The sequence below is a fragment of the Meriones unguiculatus genome, chromosome 5 (genome assembly GCF_030254825.1).
Source record: "Meriones unguiculatus strain TT.TT164.6M chromosome 5, Bangor_MerUng_6.1, whole genome shotgun sequence".
In the NCBI taxonomy this organism is placed as follows: domain Eukaryota; kingdom Metazoa; phylum Chordata; class Mammalia; order Rodentia; family Muridae; genus Meriones; species Meriones unguiculatus.
The window spans coordinates 43,075,654-43,097,418 of record NC_083353.1 but is presented as its reverse complement, the minus strand read 5'-3'; the positions used below and the strand labels follow the sequence as shown (position 1 = coordinate 43,097,418).

Below are 21,765 nucleotides of genomic sequence, written 5' to 3'. Positions count from 1 at the left end.
CAACAGTGGGGTTTGAATCCACTAGGAAGAATGATAGCTTTGAACCAAATTATAATTGAATGAATTTATCAATTATTGTTAGCAGGCCTCTAAATGTTGTTTTATTTCACCAGAAGAGGGATGAGATGAGAGCCAAGCTTTATGAATACATGGCTTGGGCTGAGCCCAGAGCGTTTATAACTAACTAGCCCTAGACCTAGGCCTGGAAGCTTCTAGCCTTTGAACAATCTAATCTTCTTGAAGACTGGACCTTGAAGGCTTCAGCTTCCAACCTCCATCTGCTAACCGAGGCCTAGAATATTTTCAGCATCTGCCCAGATATATTGCTGAATAGGCTCCCCCTTTCTGTCTCTTTCTGAACTCTTGCTGGCTGTTTCAACTCAGCTGTTCTGACTCAAAACTCATATCCAAGCTGACTGATTCAAACTGGCTTCTCTCCCCTCCTCACTGAATTGCTCTGCTTGGAAAAACTGTCCCTGAACTCTATGCACGGACTGTACAAGCTGAACTGCACTCAACTGAACTGCATTGTACTCCCGAACTCTACTGTACTGTGTCCACGGGCTTTCTTTTACTCCTGTACTGTACTCTCTTCTGTACTGTACTGTCTCTCTCTCTCTCTGCACTGCTTCTAAGTGGTCTCTCTCTCTCTCAAATTTTGTCATCTCGGGTTGTTTTGTAAACAGAATCATGAGGTAGATATGTAACCTTTAGTACTTTTGTCATGTATCACAGTCTGGATTATCCGGCTTCATGTTCTGTGCTTAGATGGACCACAGTTGTAAACGGTTCATGCTGTGAAGGACAGTTCATGTGTGTGGTTTCCAGTTTGCAGCTAATTTTGAATGAGGCCACTGTAAACACTGTAAAGCACAGTGATTCCAGGATTGTTAAAACAGGATCACCTTCAGTTCAAAAGGAAAAGGAAATTGCTTGCTTAGTTTTCTAAACAACTGTCAAAATGTTCTCCAAAGTGGCTGTGTCTATTTACATCCCCACTCTTGTTGCCTTAAAAATAATGTTTAAAATATTTTTAAAATCTGCCTGGGTGTAGTAATGTGTACCACATATATGTATCATTCGGAGCCCAAGTAGTTCTGAAAAGAGCACTAGACCTCTGCAATTGAAGTTTTGGTTTCCTTAAAAACTCATTTATGTTATGTAAACATGTTTTGGTTTCAATCCCAAGTGTGCAATTTAGGTTGTCCACAGCTGCTAACTGCCTTGTGTAGGGGCATGGTCTTTGCCAGCTGAAGTCAGTTGAAGTCTGAGGACTCTGGGGGTATAAATACAGGAGCTCAGTGAGCAAAGGCATGGAGACTTGGAGGAGACGACACGGGACTGTTTGCTGCGTTTGTGGGTCACCAGGACTGCTGGATGTCCTGATGACTGAGCTTGGTAATACCCCGAAGAGAACCCGACGAACCTACCCAGCTGGAAGAAATGAAGAGGTCGATGTCCCCTTTCCTTTCTAACCTTCTTTCTCTCCTACTTAGGGTTGAGGGGTTGGAAGAGAGGGAGAGGCTTTAAGGAACCCCGAAATAAAATGGTTTCACAAACTAGCACCTACAGACCTCCTGGAGCTGGAGTTACATATAGATGATTAGGAACTGCTATGTGGGTACTAGGAACCAAACCCTGATCCTCTGCAAAGGTACCCAGTGCTTATAACCACCGAGCCATCTCCATCCTCCCCTCCCCAATTTTTCAAGCCCTTCTATTGTGCATCTTGTGGGTTTGTCTGCATTACCTGAAAGCTTATGTTGTTGAATGCCTTTCCATGTGCTGGTCTTCTCAGTATCCTAGTGAAATGTCCCATTGTGCCTTTTGACCATTTTCTTAGTGTGTGCTCTTAAACTGTTGAGTTCTGAGAGTTCTGGGTGTATTATAAATACTAGTCATGTGTCAGACATGTGACTGGCAAATATTTCTTCCTGGTTTATAGTCTGTATCTTTAGTCTCTTCATAGAGTCATTCGCAAAGCAAAAGCTTTAATTTGGGTCACAAACAAATGTTTAGTGCTTGCTTTAATGGGTCAGGGATTTGGTGTAAAGTTAGAGAAGCCTTTGCTTAGTCCTGCATTTGAGAGTGTTCTTTTATGCTGACAGCTGAAAGTTATCTTGTTTTATATTTTACGTTAACTCATTTACAGTTAATTTTGATTAAGGTATGAGGTTTAGTTCAGAGTTCTTTTGGGTGTGTGGGGAAACCACATATATCAGTCGCTCCTGCTTCCTTGGCTGGGCGATAGTTTTTCTTCCCGTGAATTGCTTCCACTTTTTTCAAAGTTCTGTTGGTCTTTCTCTGTGAGTCTGTTTGTGGCTCTCCCTGCCATCCCATTGGTTTGTGCCGGCCTCCCTGGCGATACTATGGTCTGACTGTTGAAGTTATCTAGTAAATCTATAAATGCTATATACTGACACTCATTTCATTCTTATTTCATAAGATTGCTTCAGCTATTCTAGTTCCTTTACCTATTGATATAAATTTTTTTGATCACTGTTTCTATGCCTATTAAAGATCTTTCAAGATGTTTTTCTAGGTCTTTAATGTCGTGTGGATTCTTTAGGTTTATTTTATGTGGTATTCAGCTTCTTTAATCTGAAGAAGTCGAAGTTTTTGTCTCTTGACAATTGGAACATTTTCACATCGCCGGCATTTTTTCTTAAATACACTTTAAACTCCACCCTCTTTTCACTTCTCCAGATTTCTTGGCTTTCCCTTTCTTGTTGGCCAGCCTTTGTGTTCTCATCTGTGGTTTTGGCATTTCTGGGTTACTAGATTTCTCAACACCAAGGGATTTAGAAAACTGAATAACCTTAGCACCTGACCTAGACTTCCAGGTGCTCCTCAGCCTTTTCACTCCGCCATCTTAAATTCTTTTATGTTCCCTTTGCAGTCATGGTCCAGAGCATTCGTATTTAACAGGAAGTGTGCGATAAGCACATCCCCTCCACTTTTGCTGAGTTCAGCAGAGAAATCACTACCAGGGCCTTGCTCTCTTGTGCCCACAGAAACCTCTAGAGCAGGACAGGTTTAGACACAACCAGCTCCAAAAGGAAACTGCTAGTGGCAGGCTTTTCTGCAACTGTCATGATCAGGCTAGGTGACAGCTCAAGACGTGGCATCTTCTACCCGCTCAAGAGCTCTTCTGTGACCTTTGATGCACTGAGGCCTGAAGGGAGCAGTCCAGCTGGAAATCCCAGTGAAGGGGGAAAAGAACACACTAGAACGAAGCAAGAGCACTGAGTGCTTCTACCATAGAAACTTTAGTGAATGTGATTACACTTCTCACAGTCTTCAGGATTTTGGTTGGTGTAAACCTCCATTTTAAGTCTCTTGTAGAAGAAAAGTGGAGATCAGGAATAGTAATTCTGCTTCAAGAAAACAGCAGAGAGGATTAAGACTTTGCATGTGAAAGTCAGGGGGAATAAAGCTGCGTAATTTATTCCCCAGAAGCCAGCAGTGCTGGCCAGCTGGGTCACTTCCTGGTAAGTTTCTTCACCTCCGCCTTCTCACCTGAAGCAGGGGAATGCCTTAGCCAAGACTATGACTGTGGCACTGTTGGGTTAGCTCTACTAATCTGGAGGTGTCAAACAAGAAAAAGAGCTTTTGCATATGAAGTTTTTAATCTGGATTTTAGAAATTGCTGATTACACATTGCAAACTGATTTTTCTGTGCTGGACATATAGAATATAAGACGTTGGGAGGGCAGGGGGCTTTCTGCTCTGGAATAGTGGGGGGATTTGGCTTTCTCTGGTGTGGCAGGAGGTGCTAAAGTGGCAGCAGGCTTTTAGGTCTGGAATGAGAGTGAGCTCAGGTTGGGGACTGAGACTAAAGTCAGCCCAGAAGCGGTTGGTCCCCGAGGCTGGCAGACATCATGCTTGACTTAAAGATAGCAGCAGAGGTGTGGCCTGGCTTCGTATACACTGCCGCTGTCTGAGGGAGACTTGGCCTGTGAGCAGTTTTACAGCATTGCTATCCAACATCTAACAATCATGAGATCTCACCCAATAATGCTGGGCTGGGTTTCCTCTAAAAGACAAAGGCCTCAGGACTGGGTACATCTTGCCCATCCATTGCTTCTGAGAGACCGCTCATTTCAAGCAATAGGCACCTCTCCCTACTTCCCACTCCTTATCCAGGCCACCTCCAAAATAACCAATTCAGATGTCCAGCTTGTTTGACTGGGTGGTGCTTTCCTGAGTTGCTTACATGGAGGAAGGGAGGAGGCTTGGGAAGCAGGGGTCAAGTTCAGTGTGGACTTTTGGAAAACAAAACAAAACGAAATGAAAAACCAGTGTTGGTTTCTCTGGGGGAAGTCAACCCAGAAGGGCTAATGATGGTACAGTAGGTGGGAGGTCAGAGAGGAGGTGAAGGTTCAGGAGTTGCCATTTGTGAGCATGCCTTACACAGGGAACGGATCTCGAAGGACAAAGGGAAAGTTTATAAAAGTGATGGATAGGGAAGCCACAGGAGCATGATTCACATCCCAAAGTCACTGCACGCTCCCAGAAAGAGCCTGGCACTCCCCAGAAGCCAAGCAAAAAAGAACAGAGATATAAAGTGGGGCAAATAACACTGCAAAGAACAGTTCACAGATTAGTGAGGAGAGACATCAATTTGCACTGATTTACGTAGTGCTTGGGAAGTCAGTGGAGACAGTCCTTCCCAGTATTCTGTGAAGAAGAGGCAGCACAGGGCATCGTGAAGCCACTTGACCCTAGAGTTAGTATCCTAGTTCCGCTGGCCAGGAACTCCATTACCACAATTAGGTGAATGGCCCACTTCCTGTCCCTATACAGTAATGATGACTTTTGTCTATTTCATGGGACAAAATGGAACACTTGGGCTGAGCACCAAGCACAGTGCCGTGTGCATTGTAGGTAGGATGAGAGAGAACTTTGTTAGACTCGCAGGTACAGTGGAGAGGCAGAGAAAGGCTGACTGGAATAGTCTGCGAAAGTCTCATAATAAAGAACTGACACAGGTTGCAGCCGTAGGTATGTTTAACATGATTTAAACGTTACACAACGCATACATGGATTGAGACATCACATTCTACCCTACCTTTACAGGGAAATTTGGTTATTTCTTTTGTTTTGCTTTTTGAGATGGTCTGTAGCCCAGGCTGGCCTTAAACATCCTGCTTCAGCCTCCTGCTTGTAAGCACGTGTCATCACACTTAGCAATATGTACAACTTTTACATCTTTATGTACCAGTTAAATTGTTGGCTGGAGATGAACTCAGTGGCTAAGTATTTACTTAGCATGAACCAAGCCTTGGTTCCATACCCAGCATTACACATACACAGGAGAAAAAAAAAATTAAAAAAAAAAAAAAGCTGTGGCTGAGGAGATGACTTAGTTGCTAAAATCTTTGCTGTGAAGTACAAGGACCTGAGTTTGATTCCTATCACCTACCTAAAGAGTTAGGCATGACAGTGCATGCTGGAGACTGACTGGGAAAGGGGGGACAGCTGGAGCTTACTAGCTAGTCAGTCTAACAGCAATCCGTGAGCCCCAGGGCTTCCCATCCCACTCCTGACACTAAAAAGAAACGGCCAAGGTGGACACCCCCTGAGGAAACATCTGAAATTGACCTCTGGCCTCCACGTTCACATACACACCTGTATGTACACCATCTAAGATGATCCCCCACACCCACTCACACTCACGAGCACACCCACACATGTACACACAAAACAGAAGCAAGAAACAAAAAGGTTAGAGGTTTACACGTTAAACACACAAATGAGAACCAAAGGTCAGTGGCAACCCGTGAGTCTCCACTCCATCCTGGGCTTGGCTCCTGCCCTAGGACACCCTTGGAGGAGTGGAGAAAAAGCAAGGTAGAGGCCAGTAAGAGGACTGAGTGTGGTTGGTGAGAAGCAAGAGGAGCGGGCTTCCTAGAGGGTCTGAGACGGGATACAGTGGAGGTGCTCTGAGCTCAGGCTGGGACATGACTCCTCAGCAGCTAAGAGCACTGTCTCTAGGCCCCGAGTGCTGGCTTGAAGGCTCTGCTCATCCAACATGGATCCAGCTGTCACACCTTGATTCTGCACTGACCTCTGACTTGCTTTTGGCAATGGAATGTAGTGCAAATGACACCGTTCCAGACCTGGTCCTGGTGTCCAGAGGACTTAGCTGTTACCACATTACCCTTGACACCAACACTCTTACTCCTCCTCCTGCCATGAACCAGCCTGGACTCACAAGACTCACTGGATGGAGCAATGACCTCAACATATGGAGGAAGCCATGGCTCTCCAGCAAACAAGACAATACTCCATCCCCAGAGGCAGCTCTGTCCTGTCGTCAGTAGGGGAGAGCCCACCTAGGACTCAGTAACTCCCCAGCTGAGCCCTGTCCAAGCTGCTGCCCCACAGGGCCACAGCTAAATAAACTACAGTATGATAAGCCAGTACGTTTGGGGCTGCCTTGTGCAACAGAAGCGTACATGCAGCAGATAATATATTCCATGTGCCAACAACACATTTGAGTTACCCCATCCTCATAACCACTGTGAGACTGTGAGGTATGTGGACAGGATCCAACAGTCAAAGTTAAAAAAATTCAGGCCATTGAAAATTTGGACAGAGGAAGATACATGGAAAAAATTGTGTACATTATATATTAAAAACACAATATGCACAACTATATATCATACAGATAATATCTACAGAAGCAAAATAGATTTTCAAAGTGGCTCAGCAGTCTCGTTAATGGCTACAAGACTACAACTGCTGAGCTTACAAATGCCCTTCCTGTTAGCGGAACAGAGTGATCATGTGTGTTATTGGAGTATTTATACTTTTTTTCCTGAAACCATTTTGTCTTAGCCCGTTGCTCAGCTTCTCTACATTGTCTTAAGGCTCTCTTTTAGCCTGTGGGGCCGCAGGCCACTACCGCCCATCATTAAGAAGGATCTGGATTCGGATGTGAGCTCCTCAGAAACTTGTGCTCTTCTGTTGAGCGTTCCTGGACAGCAGCCCAGTCGAGTTTCTTCCTGAGGAGAGTGGATCTCTCATTACAGGAAGCTGTAGACATGGAGCCCTCATTATAGTATGGAGGTCAAAGGTACTTAATCGTCCTTAAAAGGCCACATGGAGAAAAACAGGCATAATATTTTAAATCCCTTTAGTGTGGTTCCTACAAAAATAACATCAATTGCAGTTGAAACAGGTAAATTAGCAGGGTTGTCCAGGAGTGCCCAGCTCACAGCAGCTTTTGAGCAGATGCCACCAGGAAACCTGACAGCTTGCCCAAGGCCACATAAGGAGTAGTAGCAGGGCCAGTCCTCCGTTCACCTCTTTCCCAGAGACCCTCTTCCTGTACACAGACATGAGGCTGCTGGGGAAGAGGGTGTTGGCTGTAGCACCCAGGTAACTGAGGAACAAAGCTTCCATCTGAGAACGTCCCCATGCAGGCCACCTCCACCATTCATCCTGATTAGTCAAAGACAAAGTCTTCCTTGGCATGAGCCTTTGCTGGCTCATCTTCCTTTCTACAAGGGCAGCTCATGCTACTGGAGGTCCAATGCGGCTTTGCGTTCGGTGATTTTATTTGCAGCATTATCTTTATTTTATGGCAAGTGTTTGCTCTTAAGACAAATATAATGAATTTAAAGTATGGGCTGAATTAAGGGAGATTGAGTAAGCCTGTTGGGCTGACAAGTAGCAGAGGCGTCATGACAGCATTATGGCCGTGGCTCAGGTTGGGGCCACCTAGGGTGGGGCCCAAGTAGGTGTTTTGGTATCTGACACACAGGCCACACGCTGGGAACAAGACCGTCCCACACCAGCGTGATCCTTCACTTTCAGGCTCCAGTTGACTATCAGTCAGGATCAAGGCTTGGGGCCATCAACGTGGCTCAGAACAAGCCTGACAACTTGAGTTCCAGCCCCAGAACCTGAATGAAAATAAAAAAGAAAGGAGGAACCAACTCCACAACCACAACGGTATTCTCTGACTTCTGCCTGTGTGCCATGGTATGTGTCCCCCTGCCCAATGCATCATGCACACACACAAAAACAAACAAACAAACAAACAAATAAAATGTAAAGATCATTGGTTTCCAGCCATCCTTCTGGACTCAGAAATTCTATTTTTGCTATATATTTAAGGCCAAGGGCTAGGTCTTTTGGGAAAGGTCATTGAGTACAATGGAATCTACTGAGAGGGAAATGAAGGTTCCTACCCACATGCTGCTGTCCATAAATGCATTTGGCAAGTCCGGAATGTCAGCAATTAGTAACTGGGCCCAGGCACCCTAATGAGATTCAGACTGAGCGTCAAAGAAGAAATTCTTCCACTGACTAATTGGGTTAGTGAAGCGAAGAGAAGTTGTACACACTGAAAAAATACTTCAGAAATAGAGTGCTAGCAACTAAAAGTGGTGGGGTGCACGCTGCATTGTTCTACTTTATCTTTTTAAAAAAGCCTCTGACTTAACACTAAAGTGTAGCCTTTGAAGGCAAATGAGTGTGATTATGTTTAGACAGGGAAAGTCCCCTGAAGGGCTGGTAACTCTGGAAAGGGCTGAGGCACAGTTAAGCAGGGAGGGCAAACCAGACGGCATTTTTAAACAACAGCATTTTGTTTTATCTGATATGGTAACTTATCTTTCTTTTCCTTCCTTCCTTCCGTCCTCCCTTGTTTCCCTCCCTCCTTCCTTCCTTCCTCTCTCTCTCTGTCTGTTTTTTATTTCTTTCTGTGACGGGAATGGAACCTAGGGCTTGGAGCATGAAGCAAGTACTGTAGTCTGCCCACACTCCCACTCCTGGGTTTTTTTCTTGGTTGGTTAGGGTTGGGAAGGTCTCGTGGAATGCTGGTGAGGGGCCAGATCCTGGGCGCTGAGTCGGCTCTTGGACCTTCAAGCTTTGTGATATTGAGTGAGTTACTTAGTTTCTCGTGCCTCAGTTTCTGCATCAACAAAACATCGGTGGTGAATTCTTCGTGACACTATTGGAACAAATAAATGAATTCCTAGACGATATTGTTAGGATGGTTGACGTGCTTTGTGCGTGATTGATGGGGCTGCTCTCTGCAGCACAGTGTCAGTTCTCCCGCCAGCTGCCCTTGTCCATCCCCTGAGAGCCAATGTCTTATAAAACCGTGTTCCCTTTGGCAGTGTCCCAGCGCCTGTGTCTTGAGCATCTAGCAGGCCTTAGGGAAGACTTTACACACAAAGGTGTCCTTCATTGTCATGGATGCTATAACTGTCATTTTACATGTAGGTGACACAACTGAGACATAGTGAGGAGACTTGCCCGAGACTGTGAAGCAGGTTCTAATCCGTGGGCAAATCTAGCAGAGAGCCAGTTGCAGCCGGTACCTCTTTCACGCTTGGCCCGCTGTTGAACATTGCTTCCCTGTGTTGCCAACAGGCTCTCAGTGTTTCATATGTGAAAAGAGCAGGAAGCCAAGAACTGGAGGGCTTGGGTTTCCTGCCCACTCCTTGCTACAGGCCTGAGTCAGACATAGCCTTTGCATACATAAAAGGTTCATATGAATGTTTACTTTCTTTAGTTTGTTTAGCAGCCGGAGAGACTGAAAACCAATCATCCCTGTGCCCAGGCTTTCCCAAGAATTCAACCAACATCAGACCAATGGCTTTGAAGGGAACTGTGTCTGCCCATGTGAACATATACGCGTCCCTTCCTGTCATTGTTTCCTACCAATGCAGCATTCCAACTGATGACACAGCATGGGTGGTATGTGAGGCATGTGACATGCTAAGAGAAAGGTGACTTGAAGGTCTATGAAAATGCTCTGTCATTGTGAACAAGTGACCTAAGCACTCTCTGATTTGTTCGCCTACAGGCCCTGGGGACAGCGAGGGGTGACTCTGTCTCCTCTCAGGAAGTGACTATCACTATGGGTGTTCTTAGGACAGCTGTCAAAGCCACCTAGAGCCCGGGAGGTTTGAAGACTCTCTCTGAGCAGAATGTGATGCTCTCATCCACCCCGGGCTGACCTGGCAAGCACAGAATCCCAGGTTCCGGTCCCAATCTGTCATTTCGGATCCTTCTGGCCTCTCCTGGCTGACAGATGGTCAACAACCATCAAACCCCTTTGGCTAAATCACCCAGGGATGATGTTTGTGCCTTAACCCACCAGCTTGCCCCGTCAGTGCTGTTATGAAACTCCCTGGAGATAGAGAGGCAGCTACAGGTGGTAGAAAATGGGAACACAGGAGCTTAAGGAATCCTGCTGGTAGGAAAGAAAAGATTAGCAGATAATAAGAGAAACCTGAGATGTCTCTTTGGGCCAGTCAGCAGCAGGAAGAGTGAGCAGGAGCTACGCCAAACCCAGAAGTTGACACAGTAAAGTCTCAAAAGAGGCAGGACCACTGGGCAGTAGGACAGGAGGGTCCCTTGTAGTTGAGAACCTGGAGACAGGGAAATGAAAAATGGAGAGAAGAGAACTTCCAGTGGCTCCGCAAAAGGGTCCTATATAGAGTGCCCTTAAAAATGAAACCAGGAGCGGGCTTGGAATTCCATTGGTACAGAGCTTGCCTAGCATACTTGAGTCCCTGATTCAATCCCCAGCATCTCCCTCAAAAAAAAAAAATATATATATATATAGTTCTAAGGATAGAGCCTGGACAGTGGATGCCAGTATGCATTCATTCTCATAGCATACATTTATTAGGAGCCAGCCATATGCAGGGTATTAAGCAGGTGCTGAGATGAACTCAGTCACTCTACTGTTGTGATTGACATCTGTAGGAAGGAAAGGACAAGAGGTAGGAGGGGCACATAGAGGAGAGAGGCAATCACTGGTGGGGGCACCCATCACCAACAGCCAGAACAGGACTTGCAAGGCCTGCAGTGAACTGTCAGCCTACATACCATAAGAGCCTGCCCTTTTGCTTGGTGCTTGGCATGCTCCAGGCTTTGATAAGGGAAAACAAGCGAGAAGCCAGGGGGTGTTTGCTTGGTCTCCAAAGGCCTCCTAGAGACACCTACAGACTACACTCCTCCGGGTCCTGTCTAGCCAAGTGTGGGCTCTGAACCGGCCCTGGGACCTGTCTTAGCGAATGGTCACGTCACACACAGTTCCGCGCACAGCAGTAACTCTAGGACTATGGGGGAGGCCAGAGGACAAGGATCAAATGGTGTTGGTTGGGAGCAGTAACTTCCAGCACGTGTGTCCCCTAATAACTTGCTTCACATTTTAGGACTCGTTAGAAGAGGAAGCTCAAAGGCTCTAGGCAGTGAAGAAAGGCAGCCCTGAGAGTCCTTCTGAGGGTCCACGAGGGGCTGAGCTCTGCTGGTGGGGTGTGGTGGGAAAGAAATGTGTTACTCCTGACCCAAACACTGCTGCCCTGCCTCCCTTTTTGCCTTTCAACCACATGAAGGGTGGAAAATTCCTCGAAGGTACTGACCATGGAAACAATCTTGGTCCTTGAATGGCTGCACAGAGCAGAGAACCCTTGCATGTGCACACATACCCCCTCCACCACCACCACCACCACCACAAACAACAACACATGCTTCTTTCTCAGTGACTGTCATAGAATGTGAAATAACCTTCCATTGGGTTCAGACATTAAAACTGGGTTTTGTCTGTGTCAGGAGCTAACATTTCTTGCTCTGACTAATATGGCATTTGAACTGTTGTTACTGCAGAAGAAAACCCTCCCAACGCTTTTAGCATCTTTTAGCTCCCCTGCCTCAGTCTATTTGTGATACATCAACACAAGAACATGCAAATTTTAAGCTGAATCGTAGATGCATGTCAACCCACATCCAAGCTACTGCCTGTCAGTGCTCCAGAGGACATAGCAAGAGAGGGTGGGAGGACCCGGGCATGTGATAAGAACAAAATGCTCAGAGAGACAGAACCTTGGCATCTAAAGAGGATCACAAAGACCAAGTTCAAAACAGTTGGAAATAGTGCGTGGTTGTACTTCTAAGTTAGAACACTCACCTGTTCGCTGCAGAACATAGGGAGCATTGTTAGAGTTATACAAATCCTCCTGTAGGGAAGCAACAGAACTCAGTGAGGCCAAGGGGAGGGGCGCTTGGATAGGAAGGCACCAGCCAGGCAAAGCCAGCAAGGAGAATTTGTACCTCTTTCTTGGGCTGAGTTGCTTCCATATAGCCACAGCCCCACACCTGTTAGGATGGAGACCCTGAGTCATCCCTAAGATAGGGGGACATCTTAGCAGTATTTATGGAAGAGGTGAGAGAGACTTTTCTGGCTCCCCAAGCTCATCCCAGAACTTCGTGGGATAGCAGGAAAACATGGAGGCATCTATTTCACCTGATCCCTCAACCCCAGCAGACACTGAGGTCTCTCGGGGCACCTGTGATGAGTGAGGAAGGCCTGCAAGAGAAGGGGTACTTGGAAAAAGGTGGCAAGCAGCAGAAGGAGAGGTAGAGAAGAGAAGGGTGGACGCCTGAAATGCATCTATCAGAGTGGAGAGGTCTACAGCGAGACAGGGAAGACAGTTCTGGGGAAAGGCAGCTCTCAGAGAGGCAGGCTCCAGCCCACAGTACCCACAGAAGGCTCTTGATCACAGCCTTGGGGGCGGCTACTTGTGGTCCCTGCTGTCGGGTAGCACTGTAAATGCCAACGAGTGTTCCTAGTATAGGGCCCTGAGCCCAGCAGCAGCAGAGATGGGCTGGGTGAGTCAGGCTTCTCCAGTTCAGAGAAAGATCAAGACTCTGGAATGCCTGATCCTCAGGACTGGTAAGGATGTGTGCACCCTCCTATTACACATGACTATTAATGCATGTGAAATCACTACTGCCCATCTGTGGGACTGCATCCCATGATTCTACTCATCCATGATCACAAATATGTAAACACACTATAGCTATGCTAATGTGTAAAAACATTTCTCTATCATTTCCTACAACACCAGAGAAAAGTCCAGACATATATTTCCAACAGCTTAGGCACTCTAAGTCACTAAAGGTGAAAAAGCACAGAGCAGATGTGTGTAGGCTCTGTGCAAATGTACCATTCTGTACAATGGACTTGAACACCCACAGATTTGGCTGTTTGTGGGAGGGTGCTAGAAACAATGCTTTTCAAATATCAAGGGCTTGGCTGTGCATTCAAGGGGCATGCTAGACCACTGGAACACCAAGTGGTGAGAGGATACTGTTAAAAGCGTGCCTCGGGGGTCTTGGGAGATGGCTCAACAGGGAGAGTAGGAAAACTTGAGCTCACATAAGAAGCTGTACATGATGATGCCTACCTATAGTCCTGACATTGATGAGGCAGAGACAGAGGAGTCACTGGAGCTCCCTGGCCAGCTAGCCTGGCTTAGCCAGGAAGCTATAGGTTCAATGAGAGACCATGCTTCAAAAAATAAAGTGGTATACATTAGAGGAAGATAGTCAGCCTTGACATCTAGTCTCCACATGGGCACACACACACAAACACACACACATGACAAAACTGTGCCTCGATGCACAATGTCTGCCAAACCCCTGACACACAGAAGTTACTAGAATATAAACACCCACGGAGACAGGGACAAGCCACGTTAGCAAAGTATATTCGAAGCACTACAATCCTGGGCGCACCAGAAGAAGGCCTTTGACCTTCTCTCTCCATTATGAGAGAAAACAGAACATTTAAGGAACATAAAATTGAATTCAAACAAACAGAAGGCAAGAGAAGGCACAAAGCCAGACTCCTTGCCTGGACTTAAGGCCCATGGGCATGCGGTTTCTGGGTCCTACTTTCACCCTATTGCTCCAGCCACACACACCATCTTGAGAATGGTTCTGGGTCCTGATGCATGACCTTTGTTCTTGCTAGGCACTCCTCCAGGGCTTCTTCCTCCCCCCAGCCTTGGCCTGGCTCACTCGCACTAGTCCAGCTGCACAGAGAGTTGGCTGACCGTGACCATCCCAGCCAGTGACTCCTGAGTCACTGTGGATACTATCACTTGTTTTGTTGCCACTTTGCTCAGGATTCCTTTACTATTTCTACTGCTGCACAAACACATCACATGTTCAATATTAACATTGCATTGTTTAAAATGATTTCCTAACAATAGATGGCATCTTTACTTGCCTGCTGTTTGTCCAGCATGAACAACTTAACAAATGGCTGGTCTTCATAGAGGTGTGCTGTCAGGTACACACTAGATTTTGAAAACAGCATAAGGAGTGTAAAGTATCGGTAATCTCCATGTTGATAAAATTCAGAAGAATGAATATCACTTCTCAGCGTTTTGGTGAAATATTATTTTTCTGGATATTGGCGCTAGGCAGCAATTTTCAAAAAGATTTTGTCTTGCATGTATGTGTATGTGTGTATGTGCCACACACACACACATGTCTGATGCCAGAGGAGTTCAAAAGGAGGTGTCAGAGCCCCCGGTACTAGCTTCCATGTAGGTTCTGAGAACGAAACCTAGGTCTTCCTCATAAGCAGCCAATGATCTTAACCACGGAGCCGTCTCTCCAGACCCTGCAGTATTTTTAAAATTAAAAGTGATTATATCTGTTTCTTTTGAAGACTGTCTCTGCTAGAATCTTTTCAACCCTACCTGGGCCTGTTTCCACTGGACAGTGGAGATCTAGGCCAGATTTCCTTCAGAACAGGAATGGTGGCTGCCTTGCCCCCACACCCACAGAGCACCTGGTGCATGGAGCAGGCTAGCAAGCACACGGGGGCTAAATGGAGATCTGTTTTGTTGAAAACTTAGCAGTATTCTTTCCGTGTCTGTCTTTCTCTGTCTCTCCCCCCTCCCTCCTTGCTTTCCTTCCTTTTCCTGGTGACATCATTGTTATTTAAGACTTGGCCACCTTTCCTTATCTACTTACTTCAGTCTGGTTTTACTTATATGCTTTTTCAATAGATATTAAACATGTTTGCCACTGCCATCTGAAAACCTTAATTACATTCTAAAATAGTCACAGCATTTTAAGTGGCCCATTGTGTTAGTCTGTCTTTCAGTGCTCTAATGAACTACAAGTGGTCTAGATGATTTAGCTCACAGTTTTTCAGGGATGCCAGCACCCACTAAGTTCCAGGGCCCTCTCACCACTGTACATCACAGTATCAGGCACTGGTGGGAAAGTGAGGAGGAGGAAGGACCACCCCTTGAAGCAGGAAGCAAAGGGAGCGCTCAACCTCTTCTCTGGCCAGCGTCTCCAGCTGACCTGAGGATCCCCACAGGGCAGCACCTCTTAAAGGGTCACACCATCTCAACACCGTAGTGAGGACCAAGTCTCCAACATGTGAACCCACAAGGGACAGGTCACATTCTGTCCATGGTACCCATCTTGTAGGTAGACACACTGGTTAATCAAATTAATGGGAGACTGCTTGCACAGTTTCCTGTTTCCCTCAGGAAAGCAGCACAAAGACGACCACAGGAGCAAAGTCTCAGGTCCCACAGGCCTGGTAATAAGCAAACAACAACAGGCGATAGGCCTTTTCTCCTGATTAGCAGACACACCTGCAAAAGAGAAAGCATCATCCAATCACTTTCCCTAGCAATTTAGTGAACACCAGCCTATATGCTGGAATCTGGGCACAGTCGAGGACTAGACAGACAAGATGAGCCACGCACCACAGCTGTTGTGGATGGTTTAGCTTGCGTTCTCGGTCCCTGCTTTCTATTAAGCTTTAAAGTCTACTGCTGGGGTGGTGGGGGTGGGTGGGGAGTGTTAGGGGGCAGTGAGGCTAGACAGTGGAATTCTCCTGAGAGTCATTTTAGGATTAGTATGATTTGTGGCTATTAAGGACAAATCTCTACAGAAATAAAACATAGGCTAGAGGGGTGATTTCAGGGCACTCACCGCTCCCCCCCCCCCCCGCAAAGGACTAGGCCAAGTGGGTAAAGATTCTGCAGCAAGCATTTCCTCCTAAGTGCTGAGTCCCTTGCATGACAGGGTGTCCCCCATATGAAATAGCTACAAGAGCCACATGTTGAACATTCAAACCTAGAAAGTGGCAACATTGTATTTCAGAGGATGGAAGAAATATGGTTTAATACGGAATTCAGGCAGCACTAGTGCAAGATACACCCGTGGAGATACTGTGGCCAGTGTGCCATTTGGCCCAGAATAAAAGCAAGGCATGGGACTCACCAGAACAGATCACCCTCCCCCAAAAGCCCTTAAATTCTGCAGTATCACAGAGCAGAAAAATGCACATACCCTCTTTTTGTTAGCTTTAATCATGCCTGAGCGTTTTCTAGAAACTGCTAGTATTGCAGCTTGAATCAGCTGCTCAGAGCTGAAAGGAGGCAGACAGCCTGAGCAAAGAGTTTGCTTTAAATTCTGCAGTCAGCGCACTACCAGGGCACGGGAGCCCGCCAGTAGCCCATGGCGCTGAGGGGGACCCGTTGAAACCACAGTGCAAGTTTCAAAGCAAATGTATAATCAGCCCCGTTTTATAAATTTATGTAACAGTAAATTTGTGGTCAATGAGTTTCTGTAGAAGGAATGGGTGTGTTAGACATGAGGAGTCTTAGGAAAGAAGAAAACATTTTTTTTTGTTTTTTGTTTTTTTTTTATGAGTGAGGGTTTGTGTAGGTACACATATATTAACTGTGCTCATTTATCCAGTCCACATTAGTGATTTACAACGTCAGTGTTGGGGTTACAGAAGGGAAAATTAGAGTCCCTGGCTGTGAGAAAACCGCAGTCTCGTCTGAGAGCTGACGACCTATGACACACGGTGAGCACCAACAGGCAGGTGAGAGCGCGACTGTGGGCTCAGTAACAAATCCTACAGCGTGGGTCAAGCTGTGATGCCTACATGGGCTGTCAAAGGTGAGTGAGCGGTTCCTGGGCAGCCGAGAGGAGGAGGAATGCAGGAACAGGAAACAGCTTGTAGCAACACATGGGTGGAAACATAGGCTGTATTTACAGATTGGTAGTATAAAGGAGGAAAATGGACACAAGAAGAAATTGAGTGTGTTGTTAGCCTGAACACTGGCTCGGCTGCCCTAAAAAGGATCCCTGTTCTAATTTGCTTCTCTGGTGCTATAACAAAACACTAACCAAAAACAACTCAGAAAGGAAGGGGTTGATTTCAGCTCATGGGTTATAGTCCATCACTGAAGGAAGCCCAGGAAGGAACTCAAAGCAGGAACCTGGTGACAGGCCCTGAAACAAAGGCCACGGACGAATGCTGCTTACTGGCTTGCTCCTCATGGCTTGCTCAACTTGCTTTCTTATGTAATTGTAATCCAGGCCCAACATCCCAGAGTTGGTACTGCCCATGGTGGGTCTTCTTTTTTCTTTCTCTTTCTTTCTTTCTTTTTTTCTTTCTTTCTTTTTTTCTTTCTTTCTTTCTTTCTTTCTTTCTTTCTTCCTTCCTTCCTTCCTTCCTTCCTTCCTTCCTTCCTTTCTTTCTTTCTTTCTTTCTTTCTTTCTTTCTTTCTTTCTTTCTTTCTTTCTTTCTTTCTTTCTTTCTCTTCCTTCCTTCCTTCCTTCCTTTCTTTCTTTCTTTCTTTCTTTCTTTCTTTCTCTTTCTCTCTCTCTTTCTTTCTTTCTTGGTTTTTTGAGACAGGGTTTCTCTATGCAGTCCAGGCTGGCCTCAAACTCAAAGATTCACCTGCCTCTTCCTCCAGAGTGCTAGGATTAAAGTCATGCATCACCAGTGCCTGGCATTCCACATCAATCCCTAATCAATGAAATGCCCCATAGACTTGCCCACAGGCCATGTGATGGAGGCAATTCCTCAACTAAGGGGACTCTCTTCCCAAGTTACTCTGTGTCAAATTGACAAAAACTAACTGACCATACCCCAAATCAGAGTGGTTTAAAAACAGGAACATGTTTCTCTCACAAAATAGTGTGGCTATGAGCAGTCTAGGGCTAGCAAGAGGAGTCTCAGTTAGAAACCCTGCCCGCCTGTCTTAGAGCCCAGCCACCCCAGTGACGTGGATCTCATTCACAGGGTGGAGCAGCTGAGCTCCAAGCATTGCCTCCAGTCCTGGAGGCCTCTGTGTCCTGCCTGTCATGCCTGTAGTTACTGTGTTTTGCCTTCACCCCAATGCATGTTACACCCACCAGCCATCTCTATTATTCATGGGATGTTTTCACCATCTTACCCCCTTCTGTACTCAAGCTGGAGAGGCAGCAAACCTCTTAGTCCTACAGAAACAACTAGAGAATCCCACAGGCTGTTCACACGATGCGCTGGTGGCAGATCAAGCTGTAAGGAAGCCTGGGAATAATAATTCTTTTCTCTAGTCGCTGTTTGCCAAGTGAGAGATGAGAGGTCCTATCTCCACCAGCAGAAGCAGTCCAATGAGACCAGCAACCCAGCCTTGGTTTGCTTCAGTGTAACAGGCCAGTGATCTCTAGAAAACCCATGAGAAACAGAATGCTTTTTAGAGATTTAAAATTTTTCTCAAAATAAGAATTTTCAGGATGTAAGAGATTACTCAATGTCACAGAATAAGAAATGAGCAAAATCTGAGTTTGTGTGCCTGGGAAACAAGAATTCCAAGCCGCTTTAAAAATCCTTACATAATTGGCCTGCACACATTTTAAGAACCACGCCGCATTTTACTGCCCAAACGGGACAAGTCATAGGCACAGTTTCTATTGTCTCAGACTGAAGACCCCAGGACAGACAAGTTGGGGCTGGGAAATGAGATGTGTACAAAGTTTATATCACTTTGCACCCAAACCCCAACCAGTATGGACACCCTTTGGGGTGCCCACTGATCTTCCTCAGCTGAGGAGACCTCATCTATGTCTGAAGCATCAGAAGAGAGGCTACATATACCCACCAAAGGGGCTCAACAAAGTCTCTCTTTTCTTCCAGTTTAGGCTATATCAAAATGTCCTCCCACCAAGCCCCACAGCCTTTCTGAAGGGACTTGGCCTAGGATCGAGCCTTTAACACACTGCTCCAAGGCAGTCACTGGATCAGGGAAGCTGATTCCAGAAAACTCTTTGATAACAAAGGTTAAGAACCTATAATCCAAAATCTGAAATGCTTTCAAAAAGAAGGCGTCACACCCACCTACCACGGCAGGTCATAATCAAAACCCAGGCACACTAAAGATACTGCATAGAGCTTCCTGCAGGCTGTGTGCATGTTTAGACTCTGTGCATACGCAAGGCTGGAGGGAAAATAAACAGTGAAATCCAGGACGTCTCTGACGGCAAGCATTTCACTCATGCAGCAGTGTTTGTGACCCATTACACTTTGAAGAAATGGGGACAGAGGGCATGGATTAATATATTGACTATACACAAATCTTAATCCCATGCCTTAATGGGATTAAGGCAGCAGACGGGTCACAGACAAACACATGGGAACAAAAGAATTACTAACTGCAAGAAAAAGAAAAGTGTAGGAAAAGAGAGGATTGGAGCTTCATCTCTGCCATCTTATAGTCAGTGGTGGTATTTCCAGCATCCTGGTAACAGGAATTTTGGTAATGAGTAGAACGAAAACTCTCCTGTTGATAACTGCTCTCCTTCTAGGGGAGGCTAAGGGCTGGGCTCTGGCTTTTCACAATTTATTCAGCAGGCATCCAACATATGCCGAATACGCTGGAATGACTAAGGAATAGAAGTCAAGCTGTACATGCACCTAAGCATATAATTCCTCTCAGTCTGTAGAGGAACCCAGTCAATGACGGATGTCCCTGAGGAGCGGCAGAATCAGGAGCTTGCCCTCGCCAGGACACATCTTCCTGCCATCTCTGCTTTTTTACCACTGCAGTGGGCTGCACCGAGGTTATGAATACACCCATTCGATTTTATTTATCACTTACTTTTGAGGCGCTGACGGTCGAGCCTGGAGCTCTGTGTATGCTGGGCAGGTGCTCTATTATTGAGCCTTGCTCCCAGCGTCATTCACATGCTTTTAATTATTTTACTGACACTTGTGAAGAATTTGTCGATATCTGCTGTGGTTACCCACAGTGGAGAAAAGCGGTGCTTGCGTGACGAGGTTAAGTTGAAAGCGCAAGAGTGTACCCAGAAAATGAACCCAATCATATAAATATTCATAGAAAATGGCTGGAAGGAAATCTACTAAAATGTTAGCAGTGGGTGTTCTCGGCAGTGAAGTCATGGATAATTATTTCTTCCTTTCTAGTTTTCAATATTCCTAATTTTCTATTATAAGCATGCATTATTTTTATAATTGAAAAAATAAGTACTATTTTTAAAGAACCTACATGTAATTGCCAAGTACACTGCTGCATTCATGCTGATGGGTTGCCAGATTTTCTCCTCAGCAGGGGAGCCTTCTTGGGAAATAGTAAAAAGCAAAGATGTTCTTGCAGGATGGGGGTTGGGGGTGGGGACACGGGACAGAGGACACAGACGGACACGGGACACGAGAGAAACTGAAGCTGCTTATCTGAGACCAAGAGATGGTAGCATGTCACAGTGGAGGGATGGCAGAGTCATGCTCAGCTGCCACAAGGAAGGCACCAAGCCAGTGGGCCATTTGAGTGAGGCCTGCTGTGGGCAGCTTCTGGGCAGCCCTGGGGAGGGACAACATAGGGCAACAGAGCTAGGATTCCTGCCATGTACTTGACGTATGCTAATGAGCTGCTGTTTTCCACACAGACCAGATTTGTGACTCCAGGGTGTCAAATTACACCTACTCCTTCACACCCTAGGCCACGTGGCATTCCCCATGGAATACCCTGCTTGCTCTCGAGGCAGTTTCCCGGAAGGTTAATCACATGCATCTGTATGGGATGTTTTTATCTCTCAGGGAAACCCACCTGACACCTTGACATGGAACTTTCAGTCACTATCACTGGACAGGTTCCTCTAAGCAGGTGTACCCCGCCTCTATACTCAGCTGGCTGCAGACATGGGGGGAGGCAGTGTGCACCTGCCCCATTGTCAGTGAGGGCCAGAAAGCCAACCAGGGAAAGCAGTCCCAGGACCAATGACATGGCAGAGAAATGAGGAGAGTATCTATGGAATAGGGGGGTACCGGGACAAGACAGGGCAATAAGTCCAGCGCCAATAGACACAGCAGCGGCTGAGCTGTGGAGGGTGTGCTCATGGTGAGAGGGGAAGGAAAAAAAAAGTATTCCATTCCAATTCAATGGCACAGTGAGTAAACCTGTAACTCCTTTCTGCTCAGATTTGGAGTATCTCCTGCTGCTTGCCTGAAGGGTGGACAGCATCCACCCCACTGTGAGCCTTGCACCAGCCTGAATCTCCTGTGAATGTAAAGTGCACTGTTGAGCTGTGGTGAAGAGGACCATTCATAACGAGGACTGGCCATGAACGAGGGGACAAACAGCAGCTACATTCTGAAGGCAGGCCATCCTGTCCATGAGACTGGTGGATACAGGCTTAGTCACCTGCTGCTGAAAAGAACACCATCCGCTGCTGTGCCCACAGAAGGAACTTGGTAATGTGGATGGAGTCAAAGCATGTGGCTTATGACCAGCATTGGCAGTCCTAGGACTCTGTCCAAAAGATAGACACCAGCCAACCCTATGCAACTCTTTGGAAGTAATCCAAATGCTCTCAAGGTGGGGCAAGTGAATCAAATGAGAGCAGATCCACAGTGCGGTGCAGCTGTGAGCGTGAAGGAGAGCTACCTCTGCACAGCAATAAAGCAATCTTAAGGATACAGTTAGGTGAAATGGAAGACAGAGAACTCTGTGCAGCATGCCAGATGCTTTTCTCTAGGAAAAGAATAAAATGAGTGTGTGTATGTATGTGTATATATGTTCATATACATATATATCAATGCAATGAAAGTGCAAAGCTCATAGGCTATTACTAGTGAAGTGGTGTCAGAATGAACTGAAGGGAACAGGGATGGAAATTGGA

General features: G+C 46.2%; 1 long non-coding RNA gene across 1 annotated transcript in view; it reads left to right on the top strand.

Annotated features, from left to right (window-relative positions):
- The window catches only part of LOC132654223 (uncharacterized), a 38,894-nt gene that overhangs the window by 4,137 nt on the left and 12,992 nt on the right, over nucleotides 1-21,765 (top strand). Inside the window, exon 2 of the long non-coding RNA XR_009591876.1 lies at nucleotides 21,065-21,337. This is a non-coding gene — a long non-coding RNA (uncharacterized LOC132654223). The remainder of the gene's footprint in view (nucleotides 1-21,064; nucleotides 21,338-21,765) is intronic.